Source organism: Schistocerca nitens, chromosome 4 (assembly GCF_023898315.1).
Source record: "Schistocerca nitens isolate TAMUIC-IGC-003100 chromosome 4, iqSchNite1.1, whole genome shotgun sequence".
Classification (NCBI taxonomy): Eukaryota; Metazoa; Arthropoda; class Insecta; order Orthoptera; family Acrididae; genus Schistocerca; species Schistocerca nitens.
Genome location: NC_064617.1, coordinates 185,123,094 through 185,144,436, shown reverse-complemented (window position 1 = coordinate 185,144,436; position 21,343 = coordinate 185,123,094). Strand labels below are relative to the sequence as shown.

General features: G+C 45.4%; 1 pseudogene; it reads left to right on the top strand.

The window, feature by feature from the left end:
- Positions 1-570: 570 nt before the first annotated feature.
- Positions 571-688, top strand: LOC126254225 (5S ribosomal RNA; annotated as a pseudogene).
- The last annotated feature ends 20,655 nt before the right edge of the window (positions 689-21,343 follow it).

The following is a 21,343-nucleotide window of genomic DNA, read 5'->3' as shown; positions in this document are numbered from 1 at the left end:
TATTGGAAAATTTGACTCGTTCCACATCATTACGAAATATCGTATTCATGATCCATGGAACTAGTATTAATTTAATCTCTAATCTAATCTAGATGTACGTTAGTAATCGTATAATTAAAAGCTGACAACATTTTCGGAAACCCTTACAATATTCACAATTATCCAGTGCCTTGTGGAATGCTTCAGTACAGATGAAAACTGCGTCAGTAGCATATGGTTCAACGTGGAACCTCATGATACATACCATTGCAGCATAATCATGAAGAGCTCAGCCAAACCGATCCCTACTGAGATCGTTAAATGACCTAAACATTAGTGAAAATTAAAGCTTTATTAACAGTATGTGAGCTGGTGATTTACGTACCTGTAAGTCTGGTAATGTCAATGAATCCTTACGACTACACTGATGTATGTGTACATTCTTTAGCTCTTTGACTCTGAACAAAGCATGTCTACTCTGGTGACTTGTTCATGTGTTAGCATTTGGCTTGACAACTGAATTTATCGGATACGCAAATGGAAATAGAGTAAAGAGGAATTGTACTTTATTTACGAGGGGACTTCAAATGTGCCAACGGCCTTGCCGCAGTGGTAACACCGGTTCCCGTCAGATCACCGAAGATAAGCGCTGTCGGGCTGGGCTATCATTTGGATGGGTGACCATCCGGTCTGCCGAGCACTGTTGGCAAGCGGGGTGCACTCAGCCCTTGTGAGGCAAACTGAGGAGCTACTTGACTGAGAAGTAGCGGCTCCGGTCTCGGAAACTGACATACGGCCGGGAAAGCCGTGTGCTGACGACATGACCCTCCATATCCGCATCCAGTGACGCCTATGGGCTGAGGATGACACGGCGGCCGGTCGGTACCGTTGGGCCTTCATGGCCTGTTCGGGAGGAGTTTTTTAGTTTTTTAGACCTCAAATGTAGGTTACACATGTCGCCCCGTGCTAATACCATAGCGCACCAAGAGTGGCATATTATAAGAAGAGAGTACATGATCCGGATTTCCTGCAGAAGCTTTTGCTGCGGTACGATTGACAGGTACACCACGATGTGCGAGTGAAACGGTGCGGCAACTGGAAACGTGCCCCGAAATTGAAGTACGATTTTTGGGGACAAAACGTGTATCTTGAACACAGATTCACCGTGAAATTCTGTCGGTATATGACCCGAACGCAATGTGACTTCCAGCTGTAGTGAAGAGGTTCCAACGATTTGTCTAAGGCCGATCTTACGTGGGTGGGACTGACCGAGAAAGAAGACCATCGGCATCGACCATAGATGACATTGTCCAGGCACTCGAAGAACTGATTCGCAGTAGTTGCAGATTAGACCAGAACGTCAACACAGCGGTTCTCGAATGTCACGATGATCAAGGAGAGGATTTCGGTTTTTAAGCAATTTAACAATTGGCAGAATGTTCTGACTGTAGTTTACGGGGACTTCGAGACTTCGTCGAAAAATAGTGGCCTGCGTCTCTGTCACTTCGAAGTGTAGCGCAGCATTCAATAAATGTTAATTGGCTTGCCATAATAAACTTGAAACGTCCTGTCAGATTAAACTGTGTGACATGCCGGGACTCGTACCTGCGCAAGTGCTTTACCGATATTTTGTGTATTTTTTCTTTCGATCTGTTTCTTCGTTGTGTTTTAGTCAGTGACCCTGTGCGGACGTCGGATGACGTCTTTCAAATTGCTTCATTCGTTCACGGGCGTCGCGTCGAATAATGTTGTGGAAGCTGCACGATATATCGACGAGACAGCTGGTCGTCATCTTCAGCTGCTTACTGACGTGTTGCTGCAATGGCTCGCCAATATATACGCTGAATCGCTAGAAAAGTGCGGGCACCAAAGGTTTTAGAAGAATCATAGAGCACGGCGAGACCCAGTGCCCCTTGCCGACAAATTCTATCGATGAGAAACTCACTAAGTTTTTTGTTGTTGCAGAGACTGGCTAGTTTCCTGACCGTACACGCTGAGCTACCGTACTGGCACCGACTGAGCTACCCAAGCACGCCTAACGCACTGCGCTCGTGGTCTTTACTGCCATCAGTACCTCGTCTCCCACCTTGGAAGGCTCTGAGCACTATGGGACTTAACATCTATGATCATCAGTCCCCTAGAACTTAGAACTACTTAAACCTAACTAACCTAAGGACATCACACAACACCCAGTCATCACGAGGCAGAGAAAATCCCTGACCCCGCCGGGAATCGAACCCGGGAACCCGGGCGTCCACCTTGGAATGGTCTCCTGTTACCTTGCGGGACTAGGACTCCCAAATGAAAAGAAATAAGGTATTGCCGAAAGTAGAGTTGTGAAAGACGGTCGTGAGTCGTGGTTGGATAGCTCAGTCGGTAGAGTACTTGCTCGTGATAGGCAAAGGTCCCGGGGTTGAGTCCCACTACGGCACGCAGTTTTAGTCTGCCAGGAAGTATCAGTGAACAGAATGGAAACTTATTCTGACAGTTTCAGGGTTCTAGGCGCTTCAGTCTGGAACCGCGCGACCGCTACAGTCGCAGGTTCGAATGCTGCCTCGGGCATGGATGTGTGTGTTGTCCTTAGTTTAGTTAGGTTTAAGTAGTTCTAAGTTAGGGGACTGATGACCTCAGATGTTAAGTCCCATAGTGCTCAGAGCCATTTTGAAAGATTCAGCTTTGTTTTTGAAGATCCTCGTAATAAAAGACAGTGTGTGGGTATGTTGTCTCCTAAGCGAATTGTTGTGGCTGTGGATTCAGTCGTAGTCAAGGTAATATTTTGCACTTAACAATATCACACTGATACGCAAAACATAAAGACGAAAGTAACTTTGTCATGGCTAGTCACTGCCAGGTACAAAACTCAGTTAAACTTGGACCGTACATAGAAAGAACTGCTGTTCTATAGTACGGAAGGTAATTGAAAGAAAAACGCAATGAGAAGAACAAAAGTGACACTTTTATTGAAAAAACATTAAGAAGTCTGAATTCACATTGGTCCCCTGTACTTTATAAAAGGTGGGACATAATCCTTAATAGGGTGTGTGATCGCCACGGACGACAAGGCATGCTCTGAAAAGTGCTTCCATGCTGGCCACAAGTTTGGTAACGAGTTCTCGCTGTAGGCCGTTCCATTTCTCAACCAGCGCTGTTGACCACAGCTGGATGGCTGTCGATCCATGTGGACATGCAGCTGTATGTCTTCCCAATGCATATCAAACGTGCTCGATGGGATTTAAGTTGGTGGATGGGGAGGCAAGTCTATTCGCCGAATATCCTATCATTCGAAACACTCCTTACCTGCGGTGTTCGATGCGGTCGCGCATTATCATCCATAAAAACGAAGTCAGAGCGTAATGCATCCCTGAAAAGCCGCGAATGGGGAAGGAGTAAAGCGTTACAATGACGTTGATCGTTTCGTGTAAAGTGTCCAAAGATACGAAGGTCAGTATGCTTATGTAACGTTACACCACCCCACGCCACGACACTTGGATCATCAAATCGACCATGACCATGTCCCTAGGTGCATTAGGTTTTGAGACCCCTCGCCACAAGAGGATATGTCCAGCATGGTTGAAAATCATCATTTGGTGGTCTACGTGTTAAGGTGAGCCGAGGCATCATGTTGCATGAGCGTACTGACATCCGAATCATCGAACGCCGTTATTGTGACACAGTAGTCCTTGCCAGAGCTCACCTTTTCAGGAATGCATTTGGCCCTGACTTCATTTTTGTGGGTGACAATCCGAGACTGGATCGAATGGTATAGGTGGAGGAGCTCTTGGAACGAGAGAGGTTCAGCGAATGGACTGGCCTGCCCGTTTCCCCCGACTACACCCCGTCGAACACAAGTAGGATGCGTTGGGGAGAGGATTGTAGCACGTCCACATGCACCAACAATCAGACTGATGGGGGAATGGAACGCCCTACCACAAGAACCCCTTACCAACCTTGTGGTCTGCACAGGACCACGGTGCAGAGCATACATTTCTTTCCATGCTTTTCACACAGGCTATTAAGAACTATGACCCGCCGTTTGAAACGTCCAAGGGGCCGTAGTGAATCTCGGTAACTCCTGTGTAACAATCGTATTGTGATCACAGTTACCTTTTTCTGTGATGTTTCTACACTGCTGGCCATTAAAATTGCTACACCAAGAAGATGACGTGCTACAGACGCGAAATTTAACCGACAGGAAGAAGACGCTATGATATGCAAATGATTAGCTTTTCAGACCATTCACACAAGGTTGGCGACGGTGGCGACACCTACAACGTGCTGACATGAGGAAAGTTTCCAACCGATTTCTCATACACAAACAGCAGTTGACCGGCATTGCCTGGTGAAACGTTGTTGTAATGCCTCGTGTAAGGAGGAGAAATGCGTACCATCACGTTTCCGACTTTGATAAAGGTCGGAATGTAACCTATCGCGATTGCAGTTTATCGTATCGCGACATGGTTGCTCGCGTTGGTCGAGATCCAATGACTGTTAGCAGAATATGGAATCGTTGGGTTCAGGAGGTTAATACGGAACGTCGTGCTGGGTCCCAACGGCCTCGTGTCACTAGCAGTCGAGATGACAGGCATCTTATCCGCATGGCTGTAACGGATCGTGCAGCCACGTCTCGATCCCTGAGTCAACAGATGGGGAAGTTTACAAGACAACAACCATCTGAACGAACAGTTCGACGACGTTTGCAGCAGCATGGACTATCAGCTCGGAGACCATGGCTTCGGTTATCCTTGACGCTGCAACACAGACAGGAGCGCCTGCGATGGTGTAAATGAAGAACCTGGATGCACAAATGGCAAAACGTCATTTTTTTCGGATGAATCCAGGTTCTGTTTACAGCATCATGATGGTCGCATCCGTTTTTGGCGACATCGCAGTGAACTCACATTGGAAGCGTGTATTCGTCATCGCCATACTGACGTATCACCCAGCGAGATGGTATGGGGTGCCATTGGTTACACGTCTCGGCCACCTCTTGTTCGCATTGACAACACTTTGAACAGTAGACGTTAAATTTCAGATGTGTTACGACCCGTGGCTCTATCCTCATTCGATCTGTGCGAAACCCTACATTTCAGCAGGATAATGCACGACCGCATATTACAAGTCCTGTACGGGCCTTTCTGGACATAGAAAATGTTCGACTGCTGCCCTGGCTAGCACATTCTCCAGATCTCTCAACAATTGGAAACGTCTGGTCAATGGTGGCCGAGCAACTGGCTCGCCACAATACTCCAGTCACTACTCTTGATGAACTGTGGTATCGTGTTGAAGCTACATGGGCAGCTGTACCTGTACACTCCATCCAAACTCTGTTTGAATCAATGCCCAGGCGTATCAAGGCCGTTATTACGGCCAGAGGTGGTTGTTCTGGGTACTGGTTGCTCAGGATCTGTGCACTCAAACTGCGTGAAAATGTAATCACATGTCAGTTCTAGTATAATATACTTGTCCAATGAATACCCGTTTATCATCTGCATGGAGCAATATTACTTGTCAATGATAAGTTGTGCGAAAGTCACTTTCGACTTTAAGTTTTGCACACCATTGTGTTACGTTGTCGCTTACATAGTCGGGTGCTGTGATGCCGGCGCGCATCCTGCCGGTCAGGGTGAGGGAGAGGTGATCCCCGCTAGCCCAGCCCGGCGCCACACCGGATGCTGCGGGATTAATTGCAGGGCAGCAGCGGCAGCAGCATCAGGAGGAGGAGGAGGAGGAGGCGACCAGCTGCCGCGCGGACTGACAGCGGCTGATGGCTCCTCTAAAACAGACGGGGCGGCGCGGCGCGCCCCTCACATCCTTTTGTCGGCAGCCTCCTCGTTCCTCTCCTCTCCGCTGTTCTGCGCAACGGCTGTCCTGTCAGGTCGGGTCGTCACCTCACTCCACTCCCAGGTGGCAGCAGCCCGTGCATGGCCCACAGCTCTCACCGGCTCACCGGGAGCCCGTAGGCTGCCCCTCGCGGCGACTCACTTCACCTCGGCAGCAGGTACCCGTCATACGCGCTTCAGGAGAAGCTTCTGTAGCCTGTAGGCGTGTCAGCTTGCGCCAATGCTCCTGCCTGCACTACCAACCTTTTATCAAAGTCACAGTGAGGCGGTTGATGTTTACCACCAGGACTTAGCTACTGGTGTTGACATGTGCACAGGTACCTTTCCTCTTGCCGGGTCTCTTGCCCCACTGACAGCGGGCAGCTAATGGTGTGACCATAGTAGACATGCTATCTGCAATGGCGGGCCGGCTGGGGTGACCGAACGGTTCTAGGCGCTACAGTCTGGAACCGCGCAACCACTACGGTCGCAGGTTCGAATCCTGCCTCGGGCATGGAAGTGTGTTATGTCCTTAGGTTAGTTAGGTTTAAGTAGTTCTAAGTTCCAGGGGACTGATGACCTTAGAAGCTAAGTCCCATAGTGCTCAGAGCCATTTCTTTGCAATGGTGGAAATTAAAAATTAATCGCAAGTGTGACACGCAAATGAAGTTTCATCCACATATACTTTCTCATCAAGACTATGCAGACATCTATTAGCGGACATTGATGTGACCACACTCGCCTTTGTGACAGCTTGAAGTCTGCAGGGGTCTGAAAGTCTGTGGAGAAATGGCCGCCCATTCTTCCTCAATAGCCGAAACCATAGAAGGCAGCAGTGTTGGACGCTTGAGTCTAGAGCGAAGTCGATGTTCTGACTCATTCCAAAGATATTCCATTCGCCTCATGTCTGGGTAGGCCAGTCCACTTCAGGAATGTTGCCGTCCACCAACGATCGTCACACAGATGCTGCATTATGACAGGGTATAATGTCATGCTCATACAATCAGTCATCGTCTTCGATATGATCCTCTGCCGACCGGGGTGGCCGAGCGGTTCTAGGCGCTATAGTCTGGAACCGCGCGACTGCTACGGTCGCAGGTTCGAATCCTGCCTCGGGCATGGACGTGTGTCATGTCCTCAGGTTAGTTAGGTTTAAGTAGTTCTAAGTTATAGGGGTCTGATGACCTCAGAAGTTAAGTCCCATAGTGCTCAGAGCCATTTTGATATGACCCTCTACTGTACGCAATACACAATGCTGCAAAATGTGTGCACGCCCTTCCGCATTTAGCATTTTTTTAAGCGCAATAACGGGACCTCAACCTAACTAGGAAAAATTCCTCCGTACCGTAACACATTCACCGAGCGAGGAGATGCAGTGGATAGCAGAAATTTGGAAATTTCTGGTATGTTCCTATGGGACCAAACTGCTAAGGTCATCGGTTCCTAGGCTTACGCACTACTTATTCTAACTTAAACTAACTTACGGTAAGGACAACACACACACATATGCCCGAGGGAGGACTCGAACCCTCGACGGGGAGAATCGCGCGAACCGTGGCAAGGCCCCCAGACCACGCGGCTGGTTAGCAGACTGGACTTGCATTCGGGAGAATGACGGTTGGAATTCGCGTCCCATTATCCTGATTTAGGTTTCCCGCCATTTCCTTAAATCGCTCCACGCAAAAACCAGGATAGTTCCGTTGAAGACGCATGATCTATTTCTTTCCACACTCTTGCAAAATTCCGAATTTGAGCTCCGTCTCTAATGACCTCGTACTCGACGGGAAGCCGTAATCTTGGTTCAACTGTGGTTTTTCCTTCGCGTTTACACTTCACAACTGAATCACCGACAGTGGACGAGGGCAGCTTTAGATGGATTGAAACGTCTCTGATGTCTTTGTTACTTACATAGACTCCAATGAGTAATCCACGTTCGAAGCCACTTTGCTCTCTGACCGACCAGTTCTTACCTCCATTTACGCTGGCGGGTCCGCCTCTCCTGACATCTAGCGATCAATCCCGCACTAGGTAGGAGTGTCCAGATACTCTTCACCAGATAGTATAATAGCTTGGAAAAGTGATGGTACCAACACTGAAGAAAACAAATGCCACGGAAGGTACATAAATCGGAAAAATAAGTTTGTTATCTCATTGTGTTAAAACTACTAAAAAACTTAAATAAACAATTAAAGTCTAAAGCTTGCAACTTTAGACTTTAATTGTTCATTTGCAGAGAATTAAATGAAGAACAATTTGCTTCAGAGTGGGTGCAGGTACTAAAGATGTAATTGGTCTGTTATGAATAACTGGGGAAAGACACCTAGAAAAAGAAAGTGACGTTTGTGAAATGATTGTTAACTTGGAAAGAGCCGTTGATAGAGTTCAAAATGGCTCTGAGCACTATGGGACTCAACTGCTGAGGTCATTAGTCCCCTAGAACTTAGAACTAGTTAAACCTAACTAACCTAAGGACATCACAAACATCCATGCCCGAAGCAGGATTCGAACCTGCGACCGTAGCGGTCTTGCGGTTCCAGACTGCAGCGCCTTTAACCGCACGGCCACTTCGGCCGGCTGATAGAGTTCGCTGGATGTTTTGAAGAAAACTGGAATTGTCTCAAGGAATCTAACATGCAATTTATATACCAAGAAACAAGCAAAAGAAAGAATAGGATATTAAATAATGGAAGGAATTTAAATTAGGAGATTGGCTAAACAAGGCTGTTGTCTTTCATCTACACCGTTCAATATATATTTAGAACATTTCGTTAGAAACTGCTCCAACACAAGTGTGATATAAGGAGAAGAGTAATCAAGTGTATAAGATTTGCAAATGTCATTCAATTACACGGAGGAGGGCGGGAAATTGGATGACGTCTATATTCCGGTGCTTAAGAGGATGCGTACCAGTTTTCCACAAGCGGACGACTGCAGTCGACAACGGTAATTGCGCTCGCGTAGCCGGCCTCAGTGGTCGAGCGGTTCTAGGCGCTTCAACCAGGAACCACGCGGCTGATACGGTCGCAGGTTCGAATCCTGCCTCGGGCATGGATGTGTGTGATGTCCTTAGATTAGTTAGGTTTAAGTAGTTCTAAGTCTAGGGGACTGAAGAACTCAGATGTTATGTCCCATAGTGCTTCGAGCCATTTGAATCATTTATGCGCTCGTGTATCCAAAACATACGGTGTCACGCCACTGTGCGGAAGCGGAATTTTGCTGCAGTCAGTAGCGAGTCAGAGTGTGAATCGGAGATTCAAAGAAACTACGATCATCCCTGAAAATATCCTCCGGAGATGGGGACGAAACGTTGGGTTTTAAGGTTAAATCTATCCGAGCACGGCGTAATAGCCCGGAACATTTTATTGATTGTGACAGTTCCGGCCGTGAAAGTTTACATTTTACGATTTTCTCATGCCCCTCACAGATAACCATTCAATAATGTTGACACTGGTTTTGTTTTGTTCAGTCTGAAGACTTTCGTTGTGGTGAGATCTTTTCACAAATGTTAGTCACCATCTTTCTCCTTCGAGTGCGAGAACACTATTTGGCTTCCACCTACATAGTGGCGAAATGACCATTGTAATGAAATAAGAGAAACCTCAGGTCACACAGAAAGATTTAGACACTCTTGTTTGCCACGTCCTCTTGGAGAGTGGAACGGTCGAGAAATAGCCTGAAAGAGGTTGTGTGAACGCTGTACCTTGCCGCTGGATGTTAATGGCAGAACAGTGGTGTAGAAGTAGTTGTAGATTTTGTTTCACGCCGTTATCCATGCTAGTCTGTCTCGCACAAACGTTTTCATGTCTGCATAACTACTGCAACCTACATCCATTTGATACAGAATAGATGATTCCTTGAAGCCTCGGGATATGTCCTGTCAGTTATTCCCTCCTTATAGTCAGATTGTACCACACATTTCCTTTTTCTCCAGTTCGATTCAGTACCTTTTCATTAATTACTAAATTTACCCAGTTAGTCTTCTTCATTGTCTCGTAGTATCGCATTACAAAAGCTTTTGTTTATTCTCATCCTGTCTGAAATTTTTATCTTCCACGTTCACTTCCGTGCAAGGCCACCTTCCAGACAAATACCTACATAAAAGACTTTACGACAGTTAAATTTATATTCGTTGCTAGAGAATTTCTCTTTTTCAGAAATGCTTTTCTTGTCATTGCCTGTTTACATTTACTATCTTCTCCACTTTAGCCTTCATGCGTTATTTTGCTGCACATACAGGGAAACTCATTTGCTACTTTTAGTTTAACCTTATCTAATCTATCATCTTCTACAGATTTAGATCACCTACATTCAATTTCCCTTGTTTCACTTTTGTTAATCTTCATATTGTAATATCTTTTCAAGACAATACCTTCCGTTGAACAGCTCTTGCAAGTCTTTTTCCCTCTCTGACAGAATTACAAAGTCACCGAAGAATCTCAAATATCTTGTTTCCTTTTCGTGAACTTTAATGCCCTTTCCCGATTTCTGCTTGATTTCCTTTACTGCTTGCAGAAAGTATAGATTGAATAACATCGGGCATAGGCTACAACCCTGTCTGATTCCATTCTCAACCAAGGCTTCCTTTTCATATCTTTCGACTCTTGTTTAACTGCAATCTACCTTCTGTACAAGCTGTAGATGTCATTCTGCCCCTTCAATTGCGTCCCAGCATCCTTCAGAATTTCAAACAGTGAATTCCACTAAACACCGTAAAATACACCCTAAATTTACAAAGGATATAAACGTAAGTTTGCCTTTTCTCAACCTATCCTCTAAGATAAGTCATTCCCATATTTATGAAAGTTTTGACATAGTTGCCTTTCCTAAGGATGTCAATAATTCTGAGGCAAGGTCACCTGCTTCAAGGGCCTTGCTTCATCTACATCTACGTTTACATCTATACTCTGCAAATCACATTTAAGTGCTTATCAGAGGGTTCATCGAACCACCTTCACAATTCTCTATTATTCCAGTCTCGTATAGCGCGCGGAAAGAATGAACACCTATATCTTTTCGTACGAACTCTGATTTCCCTTATTTTGTCGTGGTGATCGTTCCTCCCTATGTAGGTCGGTGTCAACAAAATATTTTCGCATTCTAAGGAGAAAGTTGGTGATTGGAATTTCGTGAGAAGAACGAAAAACGCCTTTCTTTTAATGATGTCCAGCCCAAATCCTGTATCATTTCTGTGACACTCTCTCCCATATTTCGCGATAACACTTTTTCGATGTACTCCGTCAGTGTTACCTGGTATGGATCCCATATCGCGCAGCAGTATTCTAAAAGAGGACGGACAAGCGTAGTGTAGGCAGTCTCCTTAGTAGATCTGTTACATTTTCTAAGTGTCCTGCCAATAAAACACAGTGTTTGGTTTGCCTTTCCCACAACATTTTGAATGTGTTCCTTCGACTTGAATCTGTCAGTGCTCTATCAAATTCTTCTCGCAGTATAATATCTCCCATTTTATCTTCATCCACTTCCTCTTAACTTCCTATAATGTTGCCTTCAAGGTCATTTCCGTTGCGTAGCCCCTCCATATATTTTTTTCCATCTTTCAGCATCCCTTATTTGCTTAGTACTGGCTTGCCATCTAAGTTCTTGATATTCATACAATTGCTTCGCCTTTCAACATTCTTCTTTGTTTTCCCTATTAGTGGCAACTATCTTTCCCGAAGTCATGCACGATTATATAGCTTTGCATTTGTTCTTTAGCAACTGTTGAAACTACCCACTCCATATACACAGTTTATTGCAGGAGCGCCCACGAATTCAGCTTGTGGGCAGGGCTCTGGCTCTTGTACCGTAACTCTCTCGCCTGCCTCCCTGCCGGCACACCACACCATGCTCTCTCAGTGTGGAGTGGGGGAAAAGGGCCAAACATCGATCTCTCCATTTCAAAAGGCAATGCAGTTGGACTGCAAACGACTTGGTTTCATATTTCATATGTGTCAACAACATAGATCGCAAACATGATAAATGTACAGTATTATTTAATTAAATTGTTAAGGCTTTCGTGGCCACTTGTTGACAAACTGCCTATTGGCTTCTGTTTCGGGTTATTCGGCTGACGTTCATCTGATGATTTTTCTGACGTTACGCCAGCACGAGTGGCTGGCATTGTCAAAGCTTCACTCTCCATTGCCGGTGGTGAACTGGAGCCGAGCTCGCGGCCGCAGACTATATGTACCTGGCGGCATGGTTAGTACTCTCGTAACGAGATCAGGACGAATATGTGAGCCGTAACATCTCAAACGAGAAATGCAACATCTGGAAACTGTCCTGAGGAGCAATGGGTACTCCACAAGCTATATTAGAAGTGTAACAGAGCCAAACACTCGGCGAAGTAAGGAACCAGAAAGAGGAATGTCGGGTACGGCCTTTCTGCCATACATTCCCAGAGTGATGGACAGAATCGGCCGTATATTGCGCAAACATGGCGTAAAGACGATTTTCAAATCGACAAGGAAGATCCAAGAGTATCTTAGATCGGCGAAGGAGAAAAGAGACCCACTTGCAATGTTGGGAGTATACCGTATACCATGCACATGCGGAAAAGTTTATGTCGGAATGACTGGACGATCCATTAACACCAGGATCAAAGAGCATAAGCGACACTGTAGGCTGGGGCAGGTGGAGAAATCGGCCGTGGCAGAGCACGCACTGAATGAGACCGACCACGTAATAAAATTCGCCGACACGGAAGTTCTGGCTGTAGAGAAGCACTATAACACGCGCTTGTTCAGAAAAGCTGTAGAAATACAAAAACATGCGAACAGTTTGAACAAGAAAGAGGAAAGCCTTAAGGTAAACGGATCCTGGCTTCCCGTACTGCAGCGAACGACCGTCGCAGGTAGCAAGAGGAGAACCGCACCGGAAATGACCGCGGAGAAGCCCTCGGACGTTGGCGCGCCAGGTACATATAGTCTGCGGCCGCGAGCTCGGCTCCAGTTCACCACCGGCAGCGGAGGGTGAGGCTTTGACAATGCCAGCCACTCGTGCTGGCGAAACGTCAGAAAAATCGTTAGATGAACGTCGGCCGAATAACCCGAGACAGAAGCCAATAGGCAGTTTGTCATTATTTAATTAGTTTTACCATGCTGAAGATACAATATAATTTTGATGTGGTACAAACTGTCGGTGTGCGGACAGAAGCAGACAATTAATAGATTTTTCGCGCTCAAGTTGTCTTGTAATGGCGTCTTATTCAGTTGAGAAAACTCTTTCACTCACTTATGTTGATCGAAATGTTTTATCACGTTGCTTCTTCATTATGGAGACGCGGAAATTCTTCCCAAGGAAAACGACACAATCCCCCAGGATACTTTTCACGTAAAAGAATTTTGTCGTTTAAACCAGAATTACATTATCAATTCCCTCTGGACATGCACAAAGGAAGTTTCAGCTGAAACGCAGACCGTTTGGAAAACAGGTCTAAAAGATATATAGGATTGGCGGTGTCTTTAAAACGTTTATAAAACTATCGTAATTCCTTTGGGGGCCACAATGATCGTTGAAATTCTTTTGAGGCCATAATGAATTCTTCAGACCTCGCGGTTTCTTAAACGGCAGCGGGATTAGGGGAATGGACGCTATTTTTTGTCACAATTTGTCCCTTCCATAATGCGATTTTCTTTGTAAATGCATCCCGGTCAGATTAGAAACAAGTTGTGTCTCACTTTGTAACGTCTTACTGTGACAAGTGAACAGTCAAGTCTGCTTAAAACGCAAAGTCTGTAACCCATTCCAGACATTGTAATTTATTTCCTCCTCTCTTTTTTTCCCTCATTAATTCAACAATAGCGGGTTTTAAATCGAAAAATCTGTTCCGGCGTAACGTCGAGCGCCGGCACGACAGGCAAGAATGGAAGAGCAGAGAGGGCTGTGAGACGACGTCAGCCAATAGTAAGCTGACGGACCCCTCTCTAGGACGACACCGAGACAGGAGCGGCATCTACACGAAGAGAAGATAAGCGCCTCGCCGCGCCCGAGTTGAAGACGAGCCGTCTTCCGAACGCTATAGCACTGTATTGTTTTGCTTACGATGGAATTGTATATACAGAAGGACACTGATTATTTGCATGTCGCCATTTGCTAGCGACACACGTTGGTGAATATGCAAAGTTAATTATTGTCATTTATCTTATTGTAATAAATTTCATTAATACAATTTGCTTGGATTATTATCTAGAAGCGATCCGAGAAAGCAGCTTCCGTAGGCACCCTTCTTCTTCTTCGCGGATGGATCACTTAGGACCACATTTGTTGGCCTTTCTTTTCGTCCAGTATTACTTCATACGCAACGAATAGGCTAGTTTTCGTTGCGCAGACCACGTATGCCGGTTAGTTTTTGTCTCTTCTTCCTCAAAGCCCCGTCTGTTCGGGATTTTTCTGATTCCATTTCTGTCATGTACATTTGGAGACCCTAATTGTCTCAGGTCTTTTTCCGTCTGTTTTTACCAGTTCGGTCTTGTAGTTTTGTTCTTTAAAAATGTATGGGTTTTGTACGTTAACCTTGAGTCCATTCTTTCTAAGTACCCCATGAATTGGATTCTTCTCATGCGCATGGTGTCTGTTATTTTGGAGATATTTTTACATATTTCTGCATTAGATTTTGGTTAATGTACACCATCTTTAGTTCTTGGTCCTAGGGTTTTCCTCATTATTTTACGTTCTTTTTAACTTCTAATTCCCCCTTTAGTGTTCTGTGTTGAAGATTTAGTGTCTCAGATGTGTAGAGAGCTTCGGGTTTAATAGAGGAGTGGGCGGAACACAACGAAAGCGTTGCAGTCATACCCGTTGCCTCAAGCAATGTACTCTGCAGATATTTATAAAGCCCCATACTCTTCGTTGGATCCCATCGAAAATTGTTGCAACTGACTGTGAAATAATGCATGTGATTTAAGGAAATGTACTATTCGTACATTTCGACACGATCTCCATGCCTGCAAATTTCGCACAAAGTGTTTCTTTATGTACAGAACAATGAATTTCGTCTGTCAATCGTTGTAATTTTTTTGCTCTTCCATCGTCAACCGAATTGTTAAATTCTTTCTGCGTGACTTTATAATGTCGATCCGTATCAAATTTGCGGTATTAGTCGATTTTGTGACCATATATAGCATAAAAGATATTGAGAATTCTTACCCTTCTTTTTAACGTCATTGCATTTTTAGAGGCTTGTGGCAATAAACAGGTAATGTGCCTCTTTCTGTGCAAATAGCCGCTGAACGTGTTAACTTAATTTGTATCACGAACAAACAGCGAAGGGTAGACAGCGCTGACGATACGATCTGAAGGAATTCTGGACAACCGAAAAATAACGTACCGCAATGCTACATCTACATCTACATCTACATGGATACTCTGCAAATCACATTTAAATACCTGGCAGAGGGTTGCTAAATTAAATTTTACGCTGTCCAGAGTACTTACGAGAAGTATCGAGCATAGCCGATACTTCTCGTTACGATGATGGTGCCGCTAAAGCGGAGTTACTAAATACAGTCTTCCGTAATTCCTTCACGAAAGAAGATCAAATAAGTATTCCAGAATTCGAAACCTGAACAACTGTTAGTATGAGTGACATAAAAGTAGATACCTTAGGTATTGCGAAACAAGTCAAGTCACTTAAGAAAGTCAAGTCTTCCGCTCCAGATGGTATACCAGTCAAGTTCCTTTCAGGGTATGAGACACAATAGCGCCTTTCTTAGCAATCAAATACAACCGGTCACTTGAGGAAAGATGTGTTCCTAAAGACTGGAAAGTAGAACAGGTCATACCGATATTCAAGAAAGGAAATAGGAGTAACCCATTGAATTATAGACCCATATCACTGACCTCAATTTGCAGTAGGATTTTGGAGGATATACTGTACTCGAACATTATGAATCACCTTGAAGAAAATGACTTATTGACACATAGCCAACACGGATTCAGAAAATATCGTTCTTGTGCAACACACCTTTCTCTTTATTCCCATGAAGAAATGAGTGCTGTCGACAAGGGATCTCAGATCGATTCCATATTCCTAGATTTCCAGAAGGCTCTTGACACCGTTCCTCACAAGCGACTATTAATCAAATTGCGTGCATATGGAGTATCGTCTCAGTTTTGTGACTGGATTCGTGATCTCCTCTCACAGAGGTCACAATTCGTAGTGATAGACGGTATACCATCGAGTAGAACAGAAGTGATATGTGGCGTTCCGCAAGGTAGTGGCCTAGGCCGTCTGCTGTTCCTGATTTACATAAATGATCTATCTGATAATCTGAGCAGCCCCCTTAGATTGTTTGCAGATGACGCTGTAATTTACCGTCTAGTGAAATCATCAGACGATGAATTAAAATTACAAAATGATCTAGAGAGAGTTTCTGTATGGTGTGAAAAGTGGCAATTGGCACTATACAAAAAAAGTGCGAGGTTATCCACATTGGTACTAAAAGGAATCCGATAAATTTTGGGTATTCAATAAATCGCACAAATCTAAGGGTGTCAATTCGACTAAATACCTAGGAATTACAATTACGAGCAACTTAAATTGTAAAGACCATATAGATAATATTGTGGGGAAGGCGAAACAAAGACTGCGCTTTGTTGGCATTTCACTTAGAAGATGCGACAAACCCACTAGAGAGACAGCCTACATTACACTTGTCCGCCTCTGCTGGAATATTGCTGCGCTGTGTGCGATCCTTACCAGGTAGGATTGACGGAGGACATCGAAAAAGTGCAAAGAAGGGCAACTCGCTTCGTGTTATCATAGAATAGGGGTGAGAGTGCACTGATATGATACTCGAGTTGGAGTGGCAGTCACTGCAACAAAGGCGGTTTTCTTTGCGGCGAGATGTATTTACGAAATTTCAAACACCAACTTTCTCCTGCGAATGCGAAAATATTTTGTTGACAGCCACCTACGTAGGGAGAAATGATCATAATAATAAAATAATACACTACTGGCCATTAACATTGCTACACCAAGGAGAAATGCAGATGATAAACTGGTATTCATTGGGCAAATATATTATAGTAGAACTGACTTGTGATTACAGTTTCACGCAATTTGGGTGCATAGATGCTGAGAAATCAGTACCCAGAAAAACCACCTCTCGCCGTAATAACGGCCTTGATACGCCTGGGCATTGAGTCAAACAGAGCTTGGATATGGTGTTCAGGTACAGCTGCCCATGCAGCTTCAACACGATACCACAGTTCATCAAGAGTACTGACTGGTGTATTGTGACGAGCCAGTTGCTCGGCCACCATTGACCAGACATTTTCAACCGGTGAGAGATCTGGAGAATGAGCTGGCCAGGGCACCAGTCGAACATTTTCTGCATCCAGAAGGCCCGTACAGGACCTGCAACATGTGGTCGTGCATTATCCTGCTGAAATGTAGGATTTCGCAGGAATCGAATGAAGGGTAGAGCCACGGGTTGTAACACATCTGAAATGTAACGCGCACTGTTCAAAGTGCGTCAATGCGAACAAGAGGTGACCGAGACGTGTAACCAATGGCAGCCCATAACAATACGCCGGGTGATACGCCAGTATGGCGGTGACGAATACACGCTTCCAATGTGCGTTCACCGCGATGTCGCCAAACACGGAAGCGACCATCATGATGCTGTAAACAGAACCTGGACTCATCCGAAAAAATGACGTTTTGCCATTCGTGCACTCAGGTTCGTCGTTGAGTACACCATGGCAGGCGCTCCTGTCTGTGATGCAGCGTCAAGGGTAACCGCAGCCATGGTCTCCGAGCTGATAGTTCATGCTGCTGCTAACGTCATCGAACTGTTCGTGCAGATGGTTGTTGTCTTGCAAACGTCCCCATCTGTTGATTCAGGGATCGAGACTTGGCTGCACGATCCGTTACAGCCATGCGGATAAGATGCCTGTCATCTCGACTGCTAGTGATACGAGGCTGTTGGGATCCAGCACGGCGTTCCGTATTACCCTCCTGAATCCACCCATTGGATCATGTTCTGCTAACAGTTATTGGATCTCGACCAACGCGAGCAGCAATGTCGTGATACGATAAACCACAATCGCGATTGGCGATAATCCGACCTTTAATAAAATCGGAAACGTAATGGTACGCATTTCTCCTCCTTACACGAGGCATCACAACAACGTTTCACCAGGCAACGGCTGTCAGCTGCTGTTTGTGTACGAGAAATCCGATGGAAAATTTCCTCATGTCAGCACGTTGTAGGTGTCGCCACCGGCGCCAAACTTGTGTGAATGCTCTGAAAAGCTAGTGATTTGCGTATTACAGCATCTTCTTCCTGTCGGTTCAGTTTCGTGTCTGTAGCACGTCATCTTCGTAGTGTAGCAATTTTAATGGCCTGTAGTGTCGAAATCTAAGCTCAAACGGAAAGATTTAGGTGTTCCTTTTTCCCACGCTCCTTTCTAAAGTGGAAAAGTAGAGAAGTAGTCTGAAAATGGTTCGATGAACCCTCTACCAGGCACTTAAGTGTGAACTGCAGAGTACCGTAACTATGTAGATGTAGATGTAGGCAGGTAGAGTCTTGGCCCGCACGCATATCATACTTGCGTGGTACTTGGCACCCCTGGCTTATGGGATGTGACCGGAAGTACAGTGGTGGGTGTCGCCAGTTGTCTTCTTGTGTGCGGTGTGTGCGAGGCAGCTAGGCGCGCGGACCTAGCGCGGTGCAGCCAGGCGGTGGTGAGGCGCTGGCTGTCCGGCGTCGCATTGTCCTGCGGGGCGGCGCGGCTGCAGCCCGGAGCCTGCAGGGCACAATTAGCGGAGGGTGCGCAGCTGCGATTAGCGGCCAGCTGGCGGGCCTCTGCTCTGCTCTCTGCTCTCCTCTCACCGGGCAGCCCGCGGGGCAGCCGCCGCCTCTGGTCGTGCTGCAGCATAACGCGACACCAACGCCAGCACCGATGCGTCCGCTCATCCAGCACGATTAAGAATACCTATGCACGCAGGCTGCAGCGGGGCTTAACTTAACAATCTCTCGATTACAAGACCATCTCCGGCGACATCGTCGTCGACGCGACTTTAAACCCTAAATTTCATTCCTTCTTTGAATCGAAATAGGCACGTCAGAGATCTTAGACGTCAATCGAAGGCGGCTGTATCCTACGATCGTCATCCTTGCTACTCTGGATTTATCTCGCAACACTACGAGGTGCGGCTAGAAAAAAACCGGACTGATGCTGGAAAAAACATTTATTTACAATTATTTACAATTTCATGTTATCTCCTTCAATGTACTCTCCTCCTCGGTCTCTACACCGCTCCATACGAATTTTCCACTGTTCATAGCAATGCTGCAGATCATTTTCGGTAAGTCCATACATTACTTCCGTCGCTTTTTCTTTTACTGCTTCAACAGTCTCAAATCTAGTTCCTTTCAAAGCTGACTTGACTTTAGGGAAAAGAAAAAAGTCACAGGGGGCCAAATCAGGTGAGTAGGGTGGATGATCTAAGATGGGAATGTTGTGTTTTGCCAGAAACGTCTTCACTGACAACGCACTGTGAGCTGGGGCATTGTCTTGGTGAAGGATCCATGACTTTTTTCTCCACAAATCGTTCCGTATTCTCCGTACTCGCTCACGTAGGGTAGCCAGGACGCTAATGTAGTAATGCTGATTCACTGTTTGTCCCTCTGGTACCCAATCAATGTGCACAATCCCTTTGATGTCAAAAAAAAAAAAAAAAACAATCATCATTGCCTTGAATTTCGATTTTGACATTCGTGCTTTTTTTTTTTTTGTCGTGGAGAACCAGGAGTTTTCCAAAGCATCGATTGGCGTTTAGTTTCGGGATCGGAAGTAAAAAACCACGATTCATCGCAAGTAATAACATTTTGTAAGAAGGTGGGATCACTTTCAATGTTTTCCAGGATGTCAGAACAAATCATTCTTCGGCGTTCCTTCTGTTCAATTGTGAGACACTTTGGAACCATTTTTGAACACACTTTGTTCATGTTGAAACTTTCATGAAGAATCTGCCTAACACTTTCCTTGTCAACTCCTGTTAACTCAGACACTGCTCTGATTGTTAAACGGCGATCTTGTCGAACAAGTTTACCGATTTTTTCAATGTTTGCATCAGTTTTTGCTGATAATGGTCTGCCAGTGCGAGTGTCATCACTGGTGTCTTCGCGGCCATCTTTAAATCGTTTAAACCACTCAAACCCTTGTGTTCGCGATAAACAATCATCGCCGTACACTTGTTGTAACATTACAAACGTTTCACTTGCAGATTTTCCTAGTTTGAAACAAAATTTGATGTTAACACGCTGTTCTTTCTGTACACTCAACATTTTCTGACGCACAGACAAAACGTCAACTACTTAAAACAGACGCCACGGGCAGACTGAGTGCAGGAGGCAGATGAAACTCGAGCAGTAGGCGGAGCGAGAGTCACGTGACAGGCCACGCGACTTTCAGCCTTACTGCATTCGTTTTATTGTTTCACCAGTACTAGTCCGGGTTTTTGCCAGCCACACCTCGTATGTCTTATTCCTTGCGAATGCAGTTAGATGAAAAGATGACTCTGGGCCACACAAGTTCGCGTAGCCCAGAGCTGTCGTAGTGCCGTCGATTACTACCTCAGATGCCATGGAAGCTCAGGTAAATGTCGCTCGTAGCGTAATACTGTCCCCACCGGTCCAAGTCCGTGCCTCGGCCTATGTTTCCAGCTGCGAAAACATTATGGCCACTACCCAAAGCGAACTGAACGCCGACTAGTGACGTGCGGGCTCGTAACGTGATAAGGAAAGTAAACAAGATGTCCCACGAGAGATGTTCAACATTGTACAGGGTGACAGCCAGTCAAGGAGTATTTTTTGATTACGTTTAAAAAAATTATTTTAAATGCCCAGTGAAATCTTTACAAGTTTTCTCCCAGAGCAACTTCCGCTGTGCCTATGTGACACAAGTTGCCTGCCTTTCAGAACCGAGGCAGTTCTGTCCAGTTACAGCTCCTGACAAGAGACGCCTTGAGCCCTCTGCTGAATTCGCTAGCGAATTCACACCATCGGTTTTACCCTACAGCATGCATGGGATACAAGTAGGCGCTGGAGGATTCTGCGGTGCAGTACACTCTTGTGATTCAGACCTAGAGCAGAACAGACGTCTTATTGGGAGTCAGAGCCTCTGGCCCTGCCTTCCATGACCGGCCATCGTTGTAATTTAATATGAACCGCCTCCTCTCTCGTTACCCACGTTATTTACTTGTTCTACCTCCAAGACTGGTCTAAACGTTACAACTTCCTCCTTAGGAACGTCCTTTGTATTCCGTACACCGAAATATATTCTCCTTATTTTACCTAATTTTCTATTTTCTCACTTAACGGTAGCCCTGGATGCCCCTCGGAAGTCCTGACCGCTTGACCTCCTGTACACTGTCGTCATAAACCGGATGCAACAACCTTCTTTTCCTTTCCCTGCCCATGTAATATGCCAAGGATATGACGGTAATGCTCATTTGAAGCACAACACCTCATATGGACATATGTCCGATTCCGAATGCTTTCCAGGATAGAGCACATTTAACGTAGCTACATTTGTTT